Source organism: Serinus canaria, chromosome 6 (genome assembly GCF_022539315.1).
Source record: "Serinus canaria isolate serCan28SL12 chromosome 6, serCan2020, whole genome shotgun sequence".
Classification (NCBI taxonomy): domain Eukaryota; kingdom Metazoa; phylum Chordata; class Aves; order Passeriformes; family Fringillidae; genus Serinus; species Serinus canaria.
In genome coordinates this window covers 8,747,937-8,767,415 of record NC_066320.1, presented here as the reverse complement: position 1 = coordinate 8,767,415, position 19,479 = coordinate 8,747,937, and the positions used below count along the sequence as shown (strand labels likewise).

Genomic DNA, 19,479 nt, shown 5'->3' with positions numbered 1-19,479 from the left:
ACATATTTTTTTGTTCTGCTACTCAGAAGAAAACAGCTGTCCAAGTGAATTCATATGTGTTTCATGAACAAGATAAAAACACACTTGTACATTTTACTTCATAAGCGAGCAATATAATTTTTAAATCATCGAATTCCACATTCCCCACTGCAATGGGTGAGAGATGAGCTTTCTTTGACAGTATTTGCTCGACACATACAAACAGCAGAGACAAGACTAGCAAGTTCAACATCATGAAGATTTGCTAATACAAAACGCTGCTTTGGCAAAGTAAGCCTTAATCCTCACTTTCCTCACCTGCTTGCCATGCCCACAGAGGCACTGTACTCTACTCAGAGGAGAAACTCCCAAACTCCCTGTCTAGCTGTTCCCACAAATCACTGTAAGTAACACACAAATATCCTCAAAGAAGTGGTCTCCATCAGATTTCCAAAGAAGCATTTTAATAGCTGGATGGGAAAAATAAGTAAAGCTGTAGGTGCTGCTTGTTTATCCTCCTCAAAACTGCTCTGGCAGGGGAAAGTTATTTTTTAAGTGTTCTTACTAGAGAAACAAAATTTTAGATAAATGTAATTTGCAAATTACATTTATCTATTAAGTTTGTTATTTGTGCTAGTTATATTACCCTTATAACTTAAAATTGCAACCTTTCTTATTGTTTGGAATTTTAATGAATAGTTGACTAACTTTTGTCATCTGTGAGCCTTCACTTCACCCTAGAAACTGATGATGGGGATATTTTTATGAGATTACAAACTCCAGGCACAAAACACAAGCAGGTTACCACCTTCACTGCAATGGCAAAAGAAGTGAGCAAGGATTATCAGGGGCAAGTTTGGAATAGACTAAACTAGAATCATTCATTATCTTACATAGAACCTGCAAAGTGTTCAGATAAGCATTTATCACTCTGATGCTGAGACTATGTGTAAAGTGTGACATGCTCACCTACAGAGTTACCTCACACATAGTGGATATATTAAACTAGATTGCTATATTAGGAAAGTGCTTACACAGGACAAATAATGTAAAATTAATTATATGCTGCGTTCAGCATCTATTTTCATCTGCAACATTTAATTTCAATGTGACATGTGTAAGAAAGTATTATTGCTCTGGGAAATTTTTTCAGGACTCTAAATATATGTGTCTGAGCACTATCTCACCCTGTCAGTGTTCTGCAAGTCTTGCTGAGATTAAAACAGATTTTAATGCAAACTTAAGTTAAACTCCAAGTGCACTGTAGATCCGCTTGGTTAAATAACTACAGAAACACGGCATGCACATGCACACAAATACTCCTCTTAAGTTTGAACAATGTACTGTCATCAAATATACCTTCAAAGACATTTCCAAACCCAAACAGTAATCTTTCAATAGGTAGACAAAAACAGAGTTCAAAGGTAATGTTTACTTCAACAGTTATAATCCTCTATTTCCCTGCACTGAAGTGCTAAAGCAATACTGGTAATTTTTTTTCACACAAAATTAAAAGCAAATCAGAGCTTTCTGGTCATGAGATTAATGAGATTAAAAATCTCCCATTTGTAATCAACCAATTATACCAGTTCTTTTCTCAGTCCAAAAAGGTTATTTTAAACACACTCTGAAACATTTTTCAACAACTGTTACACAGCAGAACTCAGGACAGCAGGAAATCAACATATAGGGTAGAAGCTTGCTTTGGTTTTAGATTAAGTGAAATTCACATTCAACTAATAAAATCGGTAATTTTTTTTCATTCAATCTTTGCTTTTCTCTCCATATTCTAAGAAAGCACCTGGACTAAGACACAAAGAAACTAAAAAGGTACATGGATTATATGATATATTCCTTCTATGAATTTCACTTGGTTTCCTAATTTTCTCTTTGACCATCATGGCGTACGACTTAAACTGCCCATACTCAGTATTACAGGGATACTGACTTGGACACCGTTTTTTATGGAAACATTTCCCCCACTCTCCCATCATCCTTAAACTTGAAGGTATCTACTCTGATATCTCAACAGTTCCTTAAGCTAAAAATCTTCAAAGAAAAACCATGTTCCTCCTAAGTCACGTCTGCATTAACTTTGGCAATTCAATTGTTCCCCAGTCATTCAAGATCACATTGTTAAAACTGTCTCATTCTGCCTTTTCTTATGTTGCTTCTGTCAAAGCTGTTATTCCATCTAGGGGTGATTTATTCCTTCCACATCTTCACTATCAAAAACTTCTTTCTTTCAGGATTCTTTAAGTTACGTTAATCACTTCTAATAGGATCAAATTAAGGTTGATTCAAATTAAATCTGTGAAGGAAAAATTGAGGCTACAGGAAAACCACAGATTCCATAATGGGAAACAATTTTTGTTGCTAGTTAAAGAGAATACAGAATTATTTTTGGCAGAGAGAAAGGGGACAGAAAAGCCATCACTGCTGAACCTTCTCTATTAAGCACTATATAGTATCTTGTAATCTTTTACCACATCCTAAGTATTTTTCCATTTCCCTTTTTTCTTTTGAGATTTTTCACACATTTGAATTAAGAACCAAACCAAAAACTGAAACCAAACCAGCAGATGAAAGACTGCAGTAATTTATTGGGTCGGTGTGACCAGGTTTTGGTAGCAGGGAGCTAAAGGGATGGTTTCTGTGAGAAGCTGCCAGAGGCTTGTCCAGCCAACGCCAGCTGGCTCCAGGATGGACCCACTGCTGACCAAGGCCAAGCCCATCAGGAATGATAATAATGCTGCTAAGATAACATATTCAAGAATGAAAAAAAGTTATTGCACAGATGTGCCTGCAGCCAGAGAAGAGAGGAGGGAGAATATGTGAGAGAAACAGCTCTGCAAACACCACGGTCAGTGCAGAAGGAGGAGCAGGAGGTGCTCCAGGCACCAGAGAAGATTCCCATGCAACCCATGGTGAGGCAGCTGTGCCCCTGCAGCCCACGGAGGGCCACGGGGATGCAGAGATCCACCTGCAGCCCATGGAGGAGCCCACACCAGAGCAGGTGGATGTCTGTGAACCCACGGGAAGCCTGAGCTGGAGAGGGTCCTGGCAGGGACCTGCACACTGCAGGTTTCCTGGTAGGACTTGTGACCCCATGGAGGACTCCCATCAGAGCAGGCTGTGCCTGAAGGACTGCACCCCAGAGAATTGACCCAAGCTGCAGCAGTCTGTGCAGCAGGGAAGGAACTCTCCTCCCTAAGCAGCAGCAGCAGGAATGTGTGATGAACTGACCACAAGCCCCATTCCCCACTTGTCTTCACTGCTGGAGAGGGGAGGTAGGGCCCAGGAAGGAGGGAAGAGTGGGAATAAGGTGTTTTTAGGATTTCTACTTCTTGCCTGGCTCTGATTTTGTTAATTAATATCCCCAAATTGAGTCTGTTTTGCCTGTGATGGCAATCAGTGAGTGACCTCTCCTGGTCTTTCTCTCCACCCATGGAGAGGGGAGTGAGAGAGTGGCTTTGGCAGGTGCCTGTGCAAATTTTAAAGACCAATAAAGCAAACTTTTTCCCCCTTGCCCATTAAAAAAGTCTTATTTATTCAGAGATTGGTGGTATCAGCAAACATGAAATTTACTGAGGGGTGGGGAAACCGAGTAGATTGCAAGTGTACATTTGCAAATTCCAAAACAACTCAAAGGACACGGAACTTCAAGACACCTGTATAAATATTCCTCTTCTCATACACTGCCTTCTCAAAGACTCCAGGGACTCTCCTCTGCACAGGCAGACGCCTTATCACTTCCCTTTCATCCCACTGAAAGCCTGGGACTGAACTGTTTCTGTAAAAAACTTTCATATGCTTTACCTGCCAACTGAAACAAATAATTGTTTTTTAAACACCAGCAACTTGAATGAGCATGTTTGAACGAGAACAGGAATTTCAGATCTTAGAACAACAAAATGTGTTTGAAGCCTGGTGAAGTGTAGCCATTTGGGAACCCCTCTGCACATCTCCACCATGGAAATTCTCCTAACAGATGTGACTACTGACCCCTCTACCATTACTCTAAACAGATAAAGATTTTTACTCAAGATACCCTGAAATTCCTGTACTGTGCTGTAAACTCAAAACATACATATTTTAAGGACATTATAAAAATATCCTTTCTTTACATAGACTTGGCTATGGCACACAAGTAATTTTTTTAAAGAAGGGAACAGATATCTGGTTTAGAAATAAGAAAATTAGAATGTTTTTTATCACAGTGTCTTTATAGACATTAAGGATATTATAAAAAGACTCTTATCTAAATTGGTCTTAGATTTTGGTAAGCTAACAAGTTAAGCGGCTTATTATTTTAATATTTACTATTTTAAAATACATTGAAAATTGACCCCTAGCATTATTTTAATTAAATTCTGTATCAACTGAAACATTTTAAAAACACTTCACCTAACATTTCATGAAACTTCCTGTACCTTTACAACCTTGGAACCTCTGGAGAAGGACATTCTTGACTTTTCAACCTAGTTTAGCGCAACCTACTCCACAACTAACTACTTAGGATTGCTTCAAAATACTACCATCAGAAAGAGACATCTATCTACTTTGTTTTGGCTCAAGAGTTAAAAAATGAAAGAAAACAATTCTTGAAAGCAAAATTAATCCCTGTATTAATGTTCAGTTGAAACCCACATTTTACATTTATTCCTAATCTAAACACTAAATAGAAAGTAAGCAAAACAGGCAATCTGGTATGTTTCTAATTACATATCCATGTTACAATAATCTGGTTGCAAAATATATTCCTATCAATATAAACATCTTCAGACTGCACTGCAAATGAATTCCTTGTATGCTTTTCTCAATGTAAGATCTTAAATTTTTCTCTATTGTACCCCATAAAATTCCCAACTGCAGATACAGAAATAAAATACAACATTTAGCTTCCTTTTACTACACAGGAACTTGTCTAGATTTCTTTGAAATCTGTTGTCCTTAACACTTTCAAGAGGAGCTCCTGAGCCAAACCGAGCCAATTTAAAAATGAAGGGATTCTCAGCAGCTTAATCTGACCTTGCTGAGCCCGACAGTCTTGACCTAGCAATAGGATGGCTCTTGTTTTGTGTGGTCTGAGGTCAAGATGATGAGACTACTGGAACAAGCTGGGGTAAGCCAGGGGCAACGGCAGTAAGGAAAAGTCCTGTTAGGAGGACACTGCAGAACAGAGCAGCCCTAGAGTGGAACCACTGGCACTTCCTGTTTTGATCAACTGATTCACAAGATGACACGGATGTCTGGTTCCTCCACTCCTGGAAAATGCTTTGAGCACACTGACCTGTATTTCCCATTTGTGGTTTGAGCCTCAAGTGGCTCAGCCTGTTTCTAATGGAATTAACTCCTAGCAAATAGTTTGCCACCAAGGAAATTCAATGGCAGCTAACCCAACCTTATAAAATAATTGTTTCCTAACAGAACAGAGAGGATCTTAGGTAGCCGTGATGATTAATAAGAAAATCATTGCAGGAATACCATTTCGTCACTGGCATCCTTCATTCTGAAGCACTATTGGTTTGGAGGACACAGGAAAATGACAACTCTAGGGACAGTAGAAGCTGAAAGTTGTTCCTAAACTATCAACAAAAGTTATTGGTTCAGCAGTTGTATGTTAGAGGTCTTTTAATGTCCTTCTAACTTGTGCCTTGCTGCAGGCAAGGCAAACTAAGGGAGTATTTGACATTTTAATGGGTAGTGCTGGAAGTCATCCAAGTCCAGTTTTCAACATGCCAAAGAAAATAAAGTAATCATACAACCAAAATCTTTCTATTAACTAAAGAGACAACACCATATGGGACACCAGTTGCAGAAGGGAATTGAGCACACATAACCCTACTGATTACATGTAATATACTAATCAGAATTTCTCCAGCTTCATTGCACTAGAAATGCACAAATTCACAGGTGTAATTAAAACAGCTATTTACCCTACTAAGTCAGAGGTAAGAAAATTCTGCACTGAATCAAAAAACAAAGTAGAATTAGCAAAAGTACAATGAAGGGTTGTATTAAAGAGATCCCATATTAAAGAATGATAAAATAAACTATCTTGAGAACTGTCAGACATTTGATACTCTTCACTGAACTCTAAAATGGAAGAGACAACCAAATAAATTTAATCCAAATTTCTCTCCGTAAACCAATCAGGAGCTAAGAAATAAACAATCAGGCAGCAGTTTTAGATGAAAACAAAAGACACCTTTTGTATATAACAAGTATTTAAACTAAAACACTCACCTTTACTCTTTTTTGTAGGTGTCCAAACTCATAAATGGGCTCAAAGACATACCTGAAAGCAGGTCAGGCAATGAAATACAATACTGCTGATCTCTGACTCGGGAAGCACATAAAATGTCTGATCAACACCTGGGCAATGTACCCTGCTCACATCTGGTATTTATAGTATTTCCCTCTTTTGGCATTCATGATCAAATTTTTTCTTTTGTCTTTGTCCTTTTGCTATTGAAATTCAGCCATAAAAAGTATGAAAACAAGAGCCAGTACATCGGAGCAGGAATAATTAGCACAAGGACTTGCTTTTATTTGGTTCTGATAAGCTCCCCTCTTCTTGCCATTTCTGTGCTTGTGGACTTAGAAGCCCATAATCCCTAGTAAAAAGAGAACCAACTGTGTGAAGATAAAGAAATTTAGTGGTGGAGTGGTGTTGACATTTGATTTTTTGCCAGATCAGCTATTTACATACAGGGAAAGCAGAAAATAACCTCCCTCCCCCAACTGCTTCTAATACTACTCATCTTTAAAAATACAGTGGACTAGAAGGCAGAAAATTAACTTGTGAAGGTGGTTGGGGGTGTTTTATGTTTCCCTTTTCAAAACAGTATTGTGTCCAGTTTTCAACCCAACTACTTCTGCTTATCCCCTGCCACTTGACACTGTGTAAAGCTTTTTCCTAGACATATCAGCAAAATAATGGACTAAACTAATAATAAACTAAAGCATTAACAGTAGTCATGACTAAGCAGATTCTACCAAAAAAAATTTGCCTGATACCATAACTCTTTTCCAGTATGCCTTTGTACAACAATGTCTTTGTAGTTGAGGCTGAGTTATCTTTTTTCATAACTGAGATACAGACAGAGATTAGATCAAACAGCTGTTTTAATATGATATTAAAGACTGTCACTAGCATAAATAAAGGTGGCTCTGAAATTTTTTATAAGATATGGTGGCTGCTTATCATATGCTTTTTATCCCTGAAATACTTGAAATATAATTTTGCATGCATTAACCTTACCTCTGAATTAGGAAACTGAATGAAACTGTATTGTACTTCAAGCTTCCTCCAGACTGTTTTCATCTGTACTTCCACTTCATTAGTTCAAAGGTGGCATTATGGAAATGCATATTTCTACTGATCTGCAAAATACAAAGAGGATTTGATTAAAGAGATGGCTGAAGAAACTGTGTTGACAGTTTATGGTCCAGAATGTGAACTGCACATTGCAGATACTTATACCTGGAATTACAGAAACCATCTCCTATGATGAGCTGCTCCCAGCTAGAAACTTCCTAAGAGTCATGCATATCCAATAGCTGCACAGTTGCAGCAGTTGAGACAAAAAATAACTTTAAAATAATTTTACTGCTATCAGTAATTGGTCATATTAAAAATGAACTAAATTAACAAAAACATTTCTACCCTTTAGCTGGAAAATACCTTTGAGATCATTGAGTTCAACCTATGACCTAACACCACCTTGTCAACTAGACCATGGCACTGAGTGCCAATTCCAGTCTTTTCTTAAAGCACCTTCCAGGCATGGTGACTCCACCACCTCCCTGGGCAGTGCCATCACTCTTTCTGTGAAGAACTTCTCCCTAATGTCCAAAGATACATTGTTGGTGACACCAATGGAAAAAACAAGCCATGCACAATTCAATCATTATTATAAACACCAGAGGCTGCAGTTCCAAACCAAATATCCACTGTGTCATACCATTAGTTCCAGTGCACCAGAAGCTGCAATATACAGAGAAATAATTGATAGATTTTTTGTAGCTGTGCACAGGCATGATTACTCCTGGGAGCTGAAAAGCAAGCCAAGAATTTAGACAAAGGTACTGGCAGTCAGGTGGGTTTAAGTTTTGGTTTGTGTTTTTAAAATGCTGTACATCTCAGCATCAGGGGAAAGCCTGCACAGGCACAGCCTCTTACCCAGTTCTCTTAAGGATTGTGAGCAAGCCTGACTTGTGTTAAATCCCAGCATTTTCAGATGCATTGCTGATAGCTAAGATGGGCTTATCAGCTTTGTTAGTTTGATTCCACAGTGAGCAGATGCCACCTATTGCCAACTTTTCTCATTTTATCAGTGTCACAATTTCTGAATGTTTCCATCATCTTAAGCTTTTGCGAAGATCCTACAAGAATTTTACCATTTAGAAGTCCCAGTCTTATGACTGTGATCATAACCTTGAAAATCACACAAAGGCTTGAACACCACCACTCCAGCTACACTATTTAATAACATACGACCACTCATACAGTGTAGAGATGGAATGACTTTTGAATACCAAGGCCAACAGGAGGGGTGCAAACAGAGAAACCATGTGTATGATTTCCAGCAGAGAGAGTTTTAGCATGCACTCTCCTTGTCTTTTCCTTCCTAAGCACCATAAAGACCTTTCCATTACAAGAAGGTCAGAATACTTCTGTCTCCACATCCATTTATAAGCACTGCTCCTCACACACTGAGGTTTAATAGTCTTGGTAATAAATAATAAATTTGTGCTAAATGGTAACCCAAAACCATCCAGAATATCAGATAGCACTAATTCTTAAAGACAACTGTCTCCTCTGAGCAGACAAGCTGACACTTGACTTATTTCTTCCATGGTAAAATTGAAAAAACATTCTAGCCATGTAATTGTGTTTGTAGAGATTGTTTTTGCTTTTTAAAGTCAAGAATCTGTAAAATATACCTATCTCTTCTCCTCTCTCTAACAAAGGATCTCAAGTTCATCTTTTGATGGACTCCAAAAGAACAACAAAAAAAAGTTGGTGTGCCTTCTGTTTTTACAACACAGTCAATCTCCCTGTATCTATTATCTGATTAATATAAAGTCCACTTTGTATTATTTAAAGAGTTTGCTTTGCAAGAGTAAAGACATTTCTGAACAATGCAGCTTGGGGTTTTTTTGTTTTGTTTATAAAACCATATCCTCCCTATATTTTTCCAAACTCCCAAACTGATGAAGTAGCTGTTCAGTTCTCTAAGTACTCATTGCCTTTCCTGATTCCAACCCCATGGATCAGATATCTAAGCTCTCTTATTAAACAACTTTATTTTGGTGAACTTCCTGATCTGCATGACTCTAGGTATGCCTATATTAGCATTTAAGTCAAATCAGGACTGCACTTTTCAAGTCCATCTCCTAAACAACCCTCTTTCCCTTGCTTTGCTTTACATTGCAAAGCAGTCATCAAGTACATGAACCAGATTTCTTTTGAATAAAATCAGATCAGAGAATGAGCTTCAGGTGTACATTGTACACGCTCCAACCACCAGGAGGAATTCAGCTACAGAATTAGACCAGGACAGGCTTGAAATAAAACTCCCACCACCTGTACAGCACTTATGCCAGGTTCTCAGCACCTGACAGATCTGATCTTATTACACCACTCTGCTTGGTAATGTGGACACAGACTCTTTTATGACTGAATTTTTGTGTCAGTTCCAGATTCATCTCTCCCCTTTTTAAAAGGAAAACTACAAAACCTCTGTAAGATATGGGACAGAAATTAATGATAATTATTAAATTATGAGAGTGACCTCACAGTGTTACTATTTCTTCCACTTCTTCATCAGCATGAAATGCGACTTGAGAACATACTCAATTTTATAAAAATCAATTTACTTTAATATTTAGTTTTATACATTTATCCACACTACTTAGTTATTAATATATTAAGTTTTTCAAAATATTTATTGCCATTCTTGATGGCATCTTCCAGAGAAGTGCAACCACGTACAAAATGAAACAAGGGAATAAAATATTTGCACAGCTATACCTTCACTTTATTAGAATTTGCAAACCTACAGCAACTCTAAGATGCACAACTTCAAAAGTACAGAGCCTCACAGTGCTTGTCACTAGTTACATATTAAATCCAGATTTATCTACAAATTGCTCTTAATGCCAAGATTAAATTTGAGATCTTTATATACTCTCGACTGAAAAATATCAGCACTCAATTGGGGAAAAGAAAAATCAGAATAACATGAACACACTAGCTACCTAGATAACCCAGAAAAGTGCAGGTTTTCTGCCACCGGCAGGCCCCAGGGAACAGTCAGAATATCTAAACTGAGTTGATTTAAAACCTCATTCAGGAGTGGGGGTGGTTCCCCTGCTAGCAGAGTGCAGCAAGCAGCAGCTATGAGCAGGACAGACCGCAGGGACTCGCAGCAGCAAAGCTCAAGTCAGTCTAACTTGCCTTGAGGAGCAAACTTACTCAGCCTGTGGATTCCTTTTTTCTTGTCTTACCATGTATCTCCAGTTACTGCTTCCCTTCTCAGCAGTTCCAGTTTCTTCAGTCCCAGGGCCACATCCAACTCATTCCCTCACCTATCTCTTTTGATGCCAAAACCTTTCCTGGCACTTGACTTCTCCTGCACTCTGTTCATTCCCACTCTGCTGCAAACTGCCTTACCAGTTTCCAGGTGGATTACTTTATTCATCTTAAATTATCTTTCTTCCTGAAGGAGCCTTGTTAAATACAGTATGTATTTAAGGAACAGAAGTTTGTAAAGTGGCTTAAAGTAACATAAGAGTTAAACTAATTCAAGTGCAATCAAGTACATGAATATACAAGGATTGATTGGTACAGACAGGGTTAAATACTTGACCATTCACTCCAGCTTCCAGTTACTTCTTTCCTACTCTTTCACCTCCTCCAGCCATCCACAGAGCACTTCTGCAGGCTGCCCACTCAGGTAAGCATACCTTTATTTCAATTTATGAAACAGAATTTGTTTTGGAGTTTCTGTAAACTCCAATCATGGCACAGGCACGGGCTTGGGTGATATCAGACTCACAGATATCTGGGAAAAAGGTGGTCAAAACCATTCAGTATCTGAGACTTGGGGTGGGGGCAAAGGGGAAAAGGAGAAAAGTGTGAGGTGCTCGCAACACACCTCTGTGTGCGGTGTCTGAGTTCATGGCCAGCTGACAGCTCTGGTAACCAGAGATGGGAGGTTTCAGAAGCAGAATTATTCCTCTTCAGGTAAACTACAGTCCTAGACAATGGGCTTTTTGTTAGAAATCTATGCACATTGAAAACACGCTGTAGACCCAAATGGTAGCCTGGAAGATGCTTCAGTTAACATCTCATGAAAATACAGAGATTTGCCACTAGAAAATACAGCTAGCATTCTTGTCACATCCTGTCTATTTTACAGGACTACTACTGCTCTGAAATATGAGTTCAATTGCAGAGGGAAAGAAGCCATACCAAATTTCCAAATTTTACTCCATAGCTCATGTCCAAAGATAAGAATTAATTAAGGAAAAGTCTTTCAAAAAGTTTATATGTGAGCTAAACCCCCACAGCAGGATGGGAAAAGCAAACATCATACTGCATGGCAAATTTGGGGCTTGCTGGTTTTGTCTGTCAAACAGTGAAGGTATATGAGCAAGAACATCTCATTGAACAAACAGCCCTTCCAATTCAATGAGAACAATTAATGAAATAAAACAAACTGTCTGAACAAACACTTTCCAGTCCCTGGACACCATGTCTTCCAGGTAGCAAGAGGGGAAAGTGAGAGCCTGAGACATGCTTCAAGCACATTGATGTGATCTTTGAGGCAAGGTAGTTCAAAATTGTTCAAAATCATGTTAGTAAAAATATACCTCCATGAAAGCTAATTTTTAAAATTAACTTTATACCTACCTTCCCTTGAATTTTAATTAACAATCATTAAGTTATTCTTGCAAGGTATTAAAAATGCAAGGAATTATAAAACATTCAAGCACTTCATGTGTTACAGTTCTTCACACATGTATTACACTGGTTTGGCCCTCCTATATATCTGCTCAAAACACTAAAATTAGTTCAGAATACCACTGATCTTTCCAGCACTTCCAGATTATTCTTGGAAAGCCTAGATTTTGGGGTTTTTATTGATTACTGCATGGATCCTTGATGGCAAAAGCATTCTTAATAATTTGTGAGAACTTCAGAAATACTACAATGAAGCAATTTGAAGGAAATGAGATATCACACAGGACAGAAATAATACAGATTGAAATATCAACTAGGCCATTCCAGTACTAATCTAACCTGGCTGGTTGGTTGTGTAGGCAGGTGGAGTAATTAATGACTGCTGCTGCCACTAAAGGAATCAACTCCTGATTGACCTTACAGTCTGACAGAAAATATAGGACCAATCTGTACAATTCAAAAAGCCCCCAGAAACCTACAACTGTTTTTCCTTAACTCAGTCGCCCTCTTTTTTGAGGGAGAGGTAGTTCCCTATCTGAGCCATACAACCCTTTTCTTGCTGATTCTGTTTTTTCATTTAATGAACATGACTAGCTGGAATGGACCAGGCATAGCACAACAAAAACTTTTTTCGCAGAACAGACAGCTCCTCTTGTCTACTTAAAAGGTATCAGAAGACTCCTCACATCACTTGTCCCATGTTCATAGGAAGGGAGAATCTGTGCCCTAGAACAACCTGAGTTTTTCCTTCTGAAGCCTTACAACCATGCAAGTACACACAGACACAAGACACACTGAAGAGGTAGCATCTGAAGGACCAACACACTGTGTAGCAGCTAAGCAAACACTCTACCTGCCCTTGTTACACATTTTTGTTTTCATCATCTTCAATGCCTGTTGAGATAGAAGACAAAATGGTCTACACAATGAGGCTCCTGAAATATGATTGCCCCTGGGCATAACTAGAAGTATGAGAGCACAAAAATTCCTGAGTAAGGTGGGACTGTGCAGTATCTGACAGAAAAAAAAGCATTTTCCAGAATGACACCAATCTGCATAAATTACAGAATACCATATGTGGATGTGACAGCCTGGTCAGAGAGCGAAAAAACTGAATTAGTTTTCTCACAGTGGACTTGTGAGACTTTTTAGGGAGTTGTAGAGAAATGATGATAACTTGCTGTATAAACAACCTGCAGGTGGTGTTTTCCTGTTCTGTTTTTCTATTCTTCCCAAGGACTGTTTGTGAGAAAGATGTTTTTGTTAATTAGCTAATCAGTAGAATGTGTTGAACCAATCTATAAAAGAAGAGAATTTTTGTATTAAAGCTGTTGTTGTGTAAACCATCCTTCTGGTGAATTTGTGTCATTTCTTGCTCAATGGTGACAACCATACTCTCCACAGCATCTAGTGGCACAAATGATTCATTATAGGGGGCATGAGAATCCAGGCACAAGGCTCATTCTGCCTCATCAGTAGGGCTAGATAATTCCACCAGGTCTTTACTTTGCCCTGGCAGATGTAATTCTCCATACCAGAAAGAGTCTAAGAGTCCTGATTTCTTAGAGGATATCTTCAGTGTTTTATTTTCACATGCCTAGCTACATCATCTGTAGTCATCTGAAGGACTCCACAGGCTGCTGTGCTCCCAGGAATGCTGCAGAATTCCTCTCAGTCTTCTTAAATATTATTTACCTGTGAGCCAGTAGAAGCTGAAAAATCAGCTCACTCTCCAAACTTCAGAGGTAAAAGGAATCTGACAACAGCTTGCTGTTAAAAGAAAAGCAGTTACCCTCAAAAGGAAACCCATCAGCCTGCAGCAGTGGTGACAAATCAAAGCCACCAGTTCATTCTGTGCTGAGAGGTGAAGTCAGAATTTGACTTGTCAAGCTTTGTCAAGTAACAACTGGGCAAAAGCCTTTGCTGAGCAACTCCTTCTTTCAACATATCCCACAGCTCTCCAAGTATCCTAAACAATTTCTCTAACAAATATACTTGGTTTTCAAGAGAGATGTAAAACTCAACTGCTTTAGCACAAGTTTTGAGGTACCCAGCCAAAAGCTCCTCCACCCACAATCTCAGCCTCCTCTTGGGATACTGATGACAGAGTGGCCCCACAATTACAATTAACAACCTTCTGCTGTGTCTGACATCCCTGAAAACATAAGGCTCCTTGTGACACTACTGACTTCATAAGTGTTCCTGAGTTGCAAAAAATTTTATCAAAAAACCTCTAACCCAGGCTCCATGCTGTGTTAAACCATCAGGCACATTTCCCAGTGAGCTGCAGTCACTGGGCCACACTTGCCACCTGGCAGGTAGGTTGCCTGGCGTGGATGGAAGCAAGAATTCAATTGGATCACTTGGCACACAGACTCTGAGGTGCACATTCTTATCCTAATGCTGATCCTGGGAATGCTGCCCAGAGTGCCATTTCTCTCTGACAAAAGAGCCAATGAAATTTAGCTTCTGCCTGTCCCGCAGGACATATTAGACCACATTCTGATAGGTGATCCTCTTCTCCCTTCCCCTAAGATTTCTGTAAAAGGTCAAGCATTTCTTCTATCTGTCTATTTTACAGAGTAATTCAAATGGTGAGAAACATTTTCAGGAACCCTTCGATTAAAAGAAATAAATAAATTCTGTTACAACTTTAAAATCCCATGGTTTTGTACACTATCAAAATACTATAGAGCAAACCACCTGAAAACTACACTAATGTTCTATCACACTGCCTTATACCTTGGTGTGTGTAGGACTGATATTTTCTTTCTTAAATTTAAATTTTACATTACAAATGTTTAAATTTTTAAGCAGTGTGATGGCTTGACTCGGACTGGATGCCAGGTGCCCAAAGGCACTGTCACTGCCCTCCTCAACTAAACAGGGACAAGAAATATAACAAAAGGCTTGTGGGTTGAGATAAAAACAGGGAGAGATCACCCACTGATTACTGTTACAAGCAAAACAGACTCAATTTGGGAAATCAGTTTACTATACTACCAATCAAATTGAAGTGGGATAACAAAAAATAAAACCAAACCTTAAAAACACGTTCCCTCCATCCAACCCCTCTGTTTGGGCTCAGCTTTACTCCCAAAATCTTTGCCTCCTCCCTGCATGTAAAGCAGGGGGACAGGGAATGGGGGATAGCGATCAGCTCGTCAGACACACTGTCTCAACTGATCCTTCCTCCCAGGGGAAGGACTCATCACACTCTTCCACTGCTCCAGCATGGGCTTCCTCCCCTAGGAAACAGTTTCCCCATGAACTTAACCATCAATGTGACTCCTTCCCACAGGCTGCAGCTCTGCATGAAGTGCTGCAGTGTAGATTCCTTCTACGAGGTGCAGTCCCTTAGGAGAAGGCTGCTCCAGCACAGGTTCCTTCCACAGCATCTAAAGTGGTGGCAGCAAACCTGCTCCAGCATGAGCTTCTCTCTCCAAGGGGTGAGAGCCTCCTTTGGGCATAAATCTGCTCCAGCATGGGGTTCTCCATGGGCTGTAGGTGCAACTCTCCTCCATCGTGGACCTCCATGGGCTGCAGGGGCACAGCTGCCTCACCACAGGCTGCATGGGAATCTGCTCTGGCACTTGGAACACCTCCTACCCCTTCTTCTCCACTGACCCTGGTGTCTGCAGAGATCTTTTCCTTTCTCTGACATACTCTCCCTCCTCTCTCCAGGTGCAGTTGCTACTGCACAATAACTTCTTCCTTTGCTCACATGTGTTATCCCAGGGGCACTTCCACCATCAGTGATGGGCTGAGGTCTGGCCAGCAGTGGGTCCCTCCTAGATCCGGCCAGCACTGGGTTCATTTGACATGGGGGAAGTTTCTGGCAGCTTCTCACAGAAGTCATCCCTGGAGCTGCAACAAAAACCTTGCCATGCAAACCAAATCCACACACACAAAACCATGTTAAACACAGGTTGCAGGCTGGCTAACTTCTGACAAGAAACACAGGTCACAGGAACATGTAGATGGGAATGAGAAAACCTTTTCAACAAGATCACTGCCTTCAGCAAAGCACTAAGAGCTATCAGCTCAACAGCTCTGAACACATGGAACTGTGAGAGATTCTTTAAGGGACTCAGGAGATACCTCAGACACCACTCCCATCACAGTAAGGTTACAGGCCTTCACCATCAGCAGACCTATCAAGTATGTAGGTTTTTCTATAGAAAAGTACATGGATTACACCCAGACATTCAAGAGTAAAATAACACTCATGGAGGAACCTTTGGATCCAGTCTCCTGCTTTCTTTAAATCACTAGCTGTACAACACCACATAGCAAAACAAAAAGACATGTAAAAATATTTCAAATTATTCTAGACAACTTGAGAATTCATTTGGATCTAGTAGTATCTAAAACTTAGATATTTGGCTATTTTCAAAGATTCCTTTGGACAAAACTTCAGAAAGTCATAACCCCATAGTCTTTTAATGCACAATGTTACACATGGTTGTCTACAGGAATGTTTGGCTTTCCCCAATTAACTGAAGCTCCTGCAATAGCTGTAAGTCTTTGGCAGAGAATATACAAAAAAGGGTAAAACATTTAGTTGTGTAATTCAGTGGTTAAAAAATTCCTACCTTTCTGTACATAAAGTGAAAGAATGCTTTATAATCCAGATGACCATGTGAAATTAACTTGGTAGCCAGTGACTGTATCTCATCTTAAGCAAATTAAACTTTCCTTCATCTGTTAACAAGTACTGTAAACTTTTCCTGATACAATGAGACCAATTCATTATTCAGACAACTGAATATTATCCCCTGAAATCTTTTTTTTTTGCAAAAGTGGTTACACATAAGAAAGCTATAATTATGGAATCAACTTTTTTAGTAAGATGTTTGTACTAGGGACTTGTTGGAGCATACTTGGTCTCTGAAATGTCTTTGAACATTGTTATTTCAGAAGAAAAAAAGCCAAATGGAAATTAGAATTGTGGAATCCTGAGTTAGAAGGGACCCACAAGAAATCATAGAAGTTCAACGCCTGCACAGGACCACCCCAAGAGTCACCATGTGCCCAAGGGCATTGTCCCAATGCTTCTTGAACTCAGCCAGCCTTGACCACTGCCCTGGGAAGCCTGTTCCACTGTCCAACCACTCTCCCTGGATGAAGAACTTTTTTCTAACATGCAACCTCAACCTGCCCTGCCACAACTCCAAGCCACCCCTTGGCTCCTGTCACTGTCACCACAGAGCAGAGATCGGTGCCTGCCCCTCCTCTTCCCCACATGAGGAAGCTGTGACTGCAATGAGGTCTTCCCTCAGTCTCCTCCTCTCCAGGCTGAACTGACCAAGGGACCTCGGCCTGACCAAGGCCCTTCCCCATCCTCATGGCCTCTCTTGGACACTCTCTAACAGCTTTCTACCTTTCTTGTACTGTGGACCCCAGAACTGCACACAGGACTTGAGACAAGACTGCAAGCAGGGCAGAGCAGAGAGGGACAATCCCGTCTCTTGACCAGTCAGAGATGGTGTGCCTAATGCACAATTAGAAGAAATTTCTCAAGTAATAAAACCAGCTGGATATTTGCTAAAGTATTCTTTACTCATCAGAATTTTAGAAGACATAAGCATAAAATAATTTTCATCCTTACCATTTGCATGATAATACAGCACTTGATTTGCAAGTCTAAACTTAGGCCACCATGACCTCAATATCTGCCCCAGCTGAGGTGAACAGGTTGGAGTAAGGCAATGCTGCCTCACACAGCAAATAATACACAAGAGTAATTCAGTGTAGACACCAAGGTGCTCAAAAATCGTCAGCCATTTCAGCTATTAAGTCTAACAATTATTCATTCTGATTGCTAGAATGTTATACTGCCTCTAGTTCTTTGGTCACCCTATTATGAATGCTTTCAACTTGACCTAAGATTTCTAATGACAGATTTCTGAAATACTACATCCAGAATAGACCTGAAAGGCACAAACAAACACAGGGCAGGAAAACCCATCACCAGGTTCCTGGACATGCTGTACAGTTATGTAATATCTAATCTAGCCTCTTGAATTTCCTATTGATTTATATATTTGGAAGCAATGGTGAAGAATTCATCACATCTCAAATTCTCTTTTTCAGATGCAGAGGAGTCCTAGTGCCCTCATCAAGGATTTGAAAGAAAACTAAGCTGTCTTTTTTTTTTTTTCCACTTAGCAAAGCCACAATAAAAACTCATTGTGGTAAAAGGTGGTGACAGGCCATTTGCAGAGAACAATACAGATGTCTTCTGGTTAACTGCCCGGGAACAGGTTCATTTTGTACAGCAACACCACCTTCCATGAAAAAACCTAAGAGACAGGCTGTATCCTGAAAAAAAAAAAAGACTTGAAAAAGAATGGCTAAATTAAATTCACAGCTTCTTCAGCATGGGAGAGATTTTTGTCAACCAAGCTCTAAAGGGACCAGAGGTGTGCCTGCTGAGAACTGTGACACACCTGGTACTCTGCACACTCCAACTGCTCTGACAATGCTGACATGAGCTAACAAACCTGACAGCTGCTCTCCTTCAGACACATCTCAATTCTTTATTTTGGAAGTCAAGGCATCATCCCACCCTGTGGATGGACAGGGTGTTTTCAAGAGGGACCTGATGAGCACAAGTGATCATTCACTGCTGTGCCTGTTAAAGACATCACTTTTTACAGAGATGAGCCTATGGAAGAAAGGGGAAAAGCGAGAAAAGAGGCATAATTTGACTTTTAGCCAATTAAGCACTCTTGGGGTTGGAGAAGAGCCCTGAGATACAACCACAGTTTTAATCCATGCTTTATAGCATGCATACACACCAAGTGAGAAGTTATTTTATTCTTGGTATGTAGAGAAAGTAATTTAGACTTCACTGTGTTCCAGAGTGGCTTGAAAATAATATGAAAGCTTTTCCATCAACATTGAAAGACAGCCTAAGAAATATATGAGCAAGCATTCATGGTAGTTATTGTTCAATCATGTTTTTGAAAAACTCATGCTTATTTTAGCTCTGGAAAGCTTGTCCTGCTGCAAGAAACTTAACATACTTGACATTGTTGCTTTAATATGACTTCTAACAAAAAACCCAAACCAACCAAAAAAACCCCAAACCCACAAAAAACAAAACCCTCTGACTCTAGCAGCTTTTTTTATTTACTGAAGACACAAGAGCCAGCAGCTGACATTTGAATCTCATCTAAATTCAAACAGGAAATACACTTTGCAGACTGATTCACCCTTGATGCAGTGAATTCTCCATTCTGAGAAGACTTCTAAATGCACTGGTAAGAGCATTTATGGCACACTGGGCTAGAATTTATGTTGTTTCCTTTTGCTCGTGAACAGACAACAATCCCAAGCAGAATTAATCAATCAAAGCTGAATACAACATCCTCACTGCTCAACCCAATCAAGCAGAGCTCCCGATATACAGAACCAGTCTGAAAACAGTGGAGACAAAGTTCCACTGCACAAAGCATGGACCAGCACAAGAAGGATTTTCTATCTTTCCATCTTTGTCCAATTTGTGGCTAATTAAT

At 39.7% G+C, this 19,479-nt stretch overlaps 1 protein-coding gene across 2 annotated transcripts in view; it reads right to left on the bottom strand.

Annotated features, from left to right (window-relative positions):
- BMPR1A (bone morphogenetic protein receptor type 1A) overlaps positions 1–19,479 on the bottom strand; it is a 73,676-nt gene that overhangs the window by 29,058 nt on the left and 25,139 nt on the right. The window contains exons 2-3 of one of the 2 annotated variants that reach the window (XM_050975994.1): positions 7,247–7,368; positions 6,229–6,280 (exon numbers count right to left, since the gene is read on the bottom strand). The gene's annotated coding sequence lies outside the window, so the exon portion shown is untranslated. The remainder of the gene's footprint in view (positions 1–6,228; positions 6,281–7,246; positions 7,369–19,479) is intronic. The other variant, XM_050975992.1, reaches the window with a different exon arrangement.